This window comes from Arachis ipaensis, chromosome B1 (assembly GCF_059453495.1).
Source record: "Arachis ipaensis isolate K30076 ecotype BB chromosome B1, ASM5945349v1, whole genome shotgun sequence".
Taxonomy (NCBI): Eukaryota; Viridiplantae; Streptophyta; class Magnoliopsida; order Fabales; family Fabaceae; genus Arachis; species Arachis ipaensis.
Genome location: NC_142436.1, coordinates 152318470 through 152325523, shown reverse-complemented (window position 1 = coordinate 152325523; position 7054 = coordinate 152318470).

Here is a 7054-nt window from a genome sequence, read left to right as displayed (position 1 = left end):
TATCCTGACGACCATCTAGGTCGGTTCATGGGATTTTTACGTTTTGTCGAGCTTAAATCGGCGCGTTTCGTAGAAAGAAAATTTAAAAGGGGAATTTTGAAAGAGATATTTAAAATGAAAGAGTTCTTTATTAATTGAGGAGGTACCTTATCGCTACTAAGGGCTTTTGCTAATTTATTTCCCTTAGCCCCTACTGTGATGCCTCGTTAAAAACCCTTCTTCAGAAAAAACCCTTTGATTCTGGGAAAAAATCATGAAGCTGGGAAAAGAGTACATCAGGGAGTAGGGTTTGCTTTTAACTGTAGTACCTTTTCATATTACAAGCATGCCATGACCTTGGTAACTCGGTGCCGCCTAAGTCGGTCACCTTATAATAGCCTTTTCCTAAGACCTCCTTGATTTTGTATGGTCCTTTCCAATTGGCGGCGAGCTTTCCCTCCCCAGATTTGTTGACCCCAATGTCGTTTCTGATTAAGACTAAGTCATCTGGGGTGAAACTCCTTCGGATGACTTTTTTGTTGTACCTTGTAGTCATCCTTTGTTTTAATGCTGCTTCTCTTATCTGAGCTTCTTCTCGGACTTCGGGGAGCAAGTCAAGTTCTTCTTTATGTCCCTGTATATTCCTGATCTCATCGTGAAAAATCACTCTTGGGCTTTGCTCATTGACCTCTATTGGGATCATGGCTTCTACGCCATAGACTAGTCGGAAGGGTGTTTCTCCAGTGGCGGATTGGGGAGTTGTTCTGTAAGCCCATAGTACTTGTTGGAGCTCTTCAGCCCAAGCCCCTTTCGCGTCTTGTAACCTTTTCTTCAGCCCTGCCATAATGACTTTGTTGGCTGCTTCGGCTTGCCCATTGGCTTGTGTGTGTTCCACCGAGGTGAACTGGTGTTTAATTTTCATACTGGCTACCAGGCTTCTAAAGGTGGAGTCGGTGAACTGGGTTCCGTTATCTGTGGTAATGGAATAAGGTATCCCATACCTTGTAATTATATTTTTGTAGAGGAACCTCCGACTCCTCTGTGCAGTGATGGTGGCCAGTGGTTCTGCTTCTATCCACTTTGTGAAGTAATCTATTCCCACTATTAGGTATTTAACTTGTCCTGGCGCTTGGGGAAAATGACCTAACAAATCCATTCCCCATTTTGCAAAGGGTCATGGAGAAGTGATACTAATGAGCTCTTCTGGGGGAGCCACGTGGAAATTTGCATGCATTTGGCATGGCTGGAACTTTTTCACAAATTCTGTGGCATCTTTCTGTAAGGTTGGCCAGTAAAATCCAGCTCGGATTACTTTCCTGGCCAATGACCTGGCTCCGAGATGGTTCCCGCAGATTCCGCTATGTACCTCCTCCAACACCTCGGTGGTTTTTAAGGTCGGTACACACTTTAACAATGGTGTTGATATCCCCTTCTGTAGAGAATATTTTTCACCAAAGTATAATGTTGTGCTTCCCTTCGGATTTTCTGGGCTTCTTTTTCCTCCTTAGGGAGGATGTCGAATTTTAGGTATTCGACTAAGGGGTTCATCCATCCGAGGTTTAATCCGACCACTTCAAAGACTTCTAGTGTGTCTTCTGTTTTTACCACTGAGGGTTCCTGGAGGGTCTCTTGAATCAAGCTTCTGTTATTTCCTCCTGGCTTGGTACTTGCTAACTTGGATAGGGCGTCTGCTCTGCTGTTTAGATCCCGAGTTATGTGCTTCACCTCGGTTTCTGCAAAGCGCCCCAAGAGCTCCGAGGCTTTCTCCAAGTACCTTTTCATAGTTGGGTCTTTTGCCTGGTACTCCCCACTTATTTGAGAGGTCACCACCTGGGAGTCGCTGTATACCATCACTTTCGTAGCACCGACTTCTTCAGCCAGCTTCAATCCTGCGATCAAGGCTTCGTATTCTGCCTGATTATTTGAAGCTGGGAATTCGAACTTGAGGGAAACTTCTATCTGGGTTCCCCTTTCATCTACCAATATTATGCCTGCGCCGCTTCCTGTTTTATTGGAGGATCCATCCACGTAGAGTTCCCAGGTAGTCGGTTTGTTCTCTTGATCCCCTGCATATTCAGCAACGAAGTCGGCGAGGCACTGGGCTTTAATCGCCGTCCGAGTTTCATACTTTAAGTCGAACTCGGAGAGCTCTATTGCCCATTGTACCATTCTTCCTGCAATATCCGTTTTTTGGAGGATCTGCTTCATGGGTTGGTTCGTGCGGACCCTTATTGTGTGAGCCTGAAAGTAAGGCCGTAGCCTTCGAGAGGCTATTACTAAGGAGTAGGCAAACTTTTCTAATTTGTGGTACCTTAGCTCAGGGCCCTGTAGAACTTTACTGATGAAGTAGATTGGGTGTTGCCTGACCTCCTCTTCTCTTATCAAGGCTGCTGAGACAGCCCTGTCTGCCACGGAGAGGTATAGGATGAGGTCTTTTCCGGCTATAGGTCGGGTCAAGATAGGAGGCTGGCTCAAAAACCTTTTGAACTCCTGGAACGCCTCCTCGCATTCGGGGGTCCACTCAAATTGGTGCCCCTTTTTTAGTAGGGAGAATAGTGGAAGAGATCTTAATGCTGATCCTGCCAGAAATCTGGAGAGAGCTGCTAGTCGGCCATTCAGCTGTTGGACTTCCCTCAAACAAGTCGGGCTTTTCATCTCTAGGATAGCTCTACACTTGTCGGGATTGGCTTCGATCCCTCTTTGTGTTAGCATGAATCCTAGAAATTTTCCTGCCTCCACCGCGAAGGCGCACTTTGCAGGATTTAATCTCATCCCGTGCAACCTTATGGTATCAAAGACTTGTGAGAGGTCGGATAGGAGGTCGACTTCCTCCATGGTTTTTACCAACATATCGTCGACATATGCTTCCATTAAGCTCCCTAAGTGGGGGGCAAACACCTTATTCATCAGCCTCTGATATGTGGCCCCTGCATTTTTCAATCCAAATGGCATGACCACGTAGCAATAGTTGGCTCTGGGTGTGATGAATGATGTTTTTTCCTGGTCTGGTTCATACATCGGGATTTGGTTATACCCTGAGTAGGCGTCCATGAATGACAGGTATTGATACCCCGAGCTAGAGTCCACTAGGGCGTCAATGCTTGGTAGTGGATAAGGGTCCTTGGGACATGCCTTATTTAAGTCGGTGTAGTCGACGCACATTCTCCATTTACCATTTTGTTTTTTGACTAGCACTACATTGGCTAGCCATGTTGGGTATTTGACTTCTCTGATGAAGCCGGCTTCTAGGAGCGCCTGCACTTGCTCTTCTACTACTAGGGCTCGCTCTGGGCCGAGCTTGCGTCTTCTTTGTTGCACAGGTCGGGACCCTGAGTAGACCGAGAGCTTGTGAGACATGAGCTCGGGATCTATCCCAGGCATGTCGGAGGCCTTCCAGGCGAAGAGATCGGAGTTATCTCTAAGGAGCTTAGTCAACCCTTGTCTTAGGGTTTCCCCTAGGTTGGCTCCTATGTGAGTGTTTTTTCCTTCCTCTTCGCCGACCTGAATTTCCTCAGTTTTTCCCCCGGGCTGTGGTCGTAGCTCTTCTTTAACCCTTGCTCCCCCGAGTTCTATTGTGTGGACTTTTTTGCCTTTTCCTCTCAGGTTTAGGCTTTCGTTGTAGCATTTCCTTGCCAGCTTCTGATCTCCCCTCACCGTTGCTATCCCCGATGAGGTCGGAAACTTCATGCAGAGGTGGGGCGTCGATACCACCGCTCCGAGTCGATTAAGGGTAGCTCTGCCGATTAAAGCATTATAGGCCGACCCCACGTCGATGACTATGAAGTCTATACTCAGAGTCTTTGATTTTTCCCCCTTTCCAAAGGTGGTGTGGAGGGGTAAAAATCCTAGTGGCTTTATTGGCGTATCACCTAATCCGTACAAGGTGTCGGGGTAGGCTCTTAACTCTTTCTCATCTAAACCTAGTTTGTCGAAAGCGGGCTTAAAGAGGATGTCCGCCGAGCTTCCTTGGTCTACTAGTGTTCTGTGTAGATGGGCATTTGCCAGGATCATGGTGATTACCACTGGGTCGTCGTGCCCAGGGATTATTCCTCGCCCATCTTCCTTTGTGAATGAAATGGTTGGGAGGTCGGAGGACCCCTCTTCAACCTGGTAAACTCTCTTGAGATGTCTTTTACGAGAGAATTTTGTGAGCCCCCTCCCGCAAATCCTCCTGAGATCATATGGATATGTCTCTCCGGAGTTTGTGGTGGTGGGTCTCTTCTATCCGTATCTTCTCGCTTTCTTTTCCCATGGCCGTCTGACCTTTCTATGAGATATCTGTCAAGCCGACCTTCTCTGGCCAGCTTTTCTATCACATTTTTAAGGTCGTAACAGTCGTTTGTAGAGTGCCCATATATCTTATGGTATTCACAGTAATCCCCGCGGCTCCCCCCTTTTTTATTTTTAATGGGTCTGGGGGGAGGGAGCCTTTCAGTATTACAAATTTCTCTGTATACGTCCACTACGGGAACTTTCAATGGAGTATAAGAGTGATATTTCCTTGGCCTATCGAGGCTGAGTTCTTCCTTCTTCTTCGCTTCCCTCTCCCTCTCTTTCGTTGAGGGAGGGTGCCCGATTCGCAAACTCGGGTCTCTTAGCCTAGCGTTTTCTTCCATATTGATGTACTTTTCAGCTCTTTCCTGTACATCATTTAAAGAGGCGGGGTGTCTTTTTGATATGGACTGTGAGAAGGGACCTTCTCTAAGACCATTGACTAACCCCATGATGACCGCTTCGGTGGGCAGGTCTTGAATCTCCAAACATGCTTTGTTGAATCTTTCCATATAGGCCCGCAAGGGCTCCCCGACCTCCTGTTTTATTCCCAGGAGGCTTGGTGCATGTTTTACTTTGTCCTTCTGGATGGAGAACCTCATCAAGAATTTTCTTGAGAAGTCTTCAAAACTGGTAATTGACCTCGGAGGGAGACTGTCGAACCACTTCATCGCTGCTTTGGACAAGGTTGTCGGGAAAGCTTTGCATCGCGTAGCGTCTGAAGCGTCGATCAGATACATCCGACTTTTAAAGTTGCTCAGATGATGCTTTGGATCGGTGGTTCCATCGTAGAGGTCCATATCGGGGCTTCTAAAGTTTCTCGGAACTTTTGCCCTCATTATGTCCTCGCTAAACGGATCTTTCTCTCCTAAGGGAGAATCTTCTCTATCGCCTTGGGAATTCCGACCCTTGAGGGAGGATTCTAACTTTAAGAGTTTTCTTTCTAACTCTTTTCGTCGCTCCATCTCCTCTTTTAGGTTCTTTTCAGCTTCCCTTTGTCGTTCCCGCTCCTGCTCTAGCTGCTCGAGGCGGCTATGAATTAGCCCCATAAGCTCACTAGCGAGAGGGGGTCCTTCTTTTTCTGACTCGCGCCCCTCCGAGGAGTTTGCCTTCGGATTTTTGATTCCGGAAGTACCTTCCTTATTTTGATCATTAGTTTCCTGGTGGAGGTTCTGATCTGCTTCATTGTTTCCGGTGTTCAAATTCTCTTGATCAGAATCTGTCTCCACATGACCTTCTTCAGGGGATCTTTCCGCCATCACTGGTCAATCTCTCGGGTCCCCGGCAACGGCGCCAATGTTACGGTGGGTAACCGGAGATTAATGGGCCGGATGACGTTGGTTGGCCCAAACGTATGAAGGAGGTGGCTTTCGAGTGGACCTGGTACTCGGTGTTCCTCCGTCCGACTTGTACGTGAGAGAGAATGGGGGGTGGTACCTGCAATGACACTCCAATGCCTAAGTTAGCAAGAGTGTGAGCAAGCTGAGAAAGTATTGGGACTTAGTGATACCTGAGGGATGTCAGGGTATTTATAGTGGTGAACCAATAACCACCGCTGAAGTAGTGCCACCTTTTTAGGTGGATAGCCGTTCCCATATCTTAGGGAGGTTAAGATATGGCTCTATGAAGCGGTTAGAGAGTTTCTAGGGGGCGGTTACTCATTCGAATGAGTGTTATCTGCCAGCTAACCCTCGTATCCGACTTCTTTGGAGTAGGTCGTGTTCAGTACCGACTTCTGGGGATGAAGGCCGGTACTGGGGGAGGGCCAACCCCTTTGGGTTGGGCTTTTTTGCTTGGATCCTGGGTCCTATTTATTGGGCCAGGGTATGAACAATAGTAAATAGGTAGTTGCAAAAGATATTTCGACGCTCAAGTCAATAAGTATTTAAGAGGTACAAAAATTTTATGATTATAGAATGTTAAACATGAAATAGAACTTATCATGTGGTCTCCCTTTTGAGATATAGAAATTGGTGCTTTTATAGGTATAGGATTGATGAATAGAATTGATGTTATGACCATTGGTCATTAAGATAGAATAATGGTTATTAACACCATCCGTTACAAACTTAGAATGAAGGCAAATAAAGCCGAGTTATGACTCATAATGCACAATAAAGACCGAGCTATAAAGTGAGGGATCATAGTGACAAACCCCAATTTGACGGTTTGTTTTGTATTGATTTTTGGGGATTTTATCACCTTTTACCCATATTTATTCAATGAATTAGCATGGTTTTACATATTCTCCTTTAATTGTGCTTAAGAGTGAAAACATGCTTTTTAGGACTCAAAATAGCTAAATTTAATTCACCTTGATTCTATTAGATGCCTTGATATATTGTTAAGTGATTTAAGGTTTAGGAGGCAAAGATTGGATCAAGGGAATGAAGAAAGAAAGCATGAAAAGTTGGAGAACTCATGAAGAAATGGAAGAACCGGAAAGCTGTCAAGCCGACCTCTTCGCACTTAATCGACCATAACTTGAGCTACAGAGGTCCAAATGATGCGGTTCCAGTTGGGTTAGAAAGCTAACATCCGGGGCTTCGAAACGATATAAGATTTGCTATGGTTGAACCGCGCATGGTGACGCGTACGCGCATAGTACGCGCACGCGCCGTTGCTGCCACCTGGTTCACTTAAAACAAAACGTGGCCAGCGAATTCTAAAGCCTTGTGGGCCCAATCCAACTCATTTCTGATGCTATTTAAGCCAAGGATTGAAGGGGAATCAACATAACTTTTCATACTTTACTTACTTTTGACCATTAGTTTAGTTTTTAGCTTAGTTTAGTAGTGAGAGT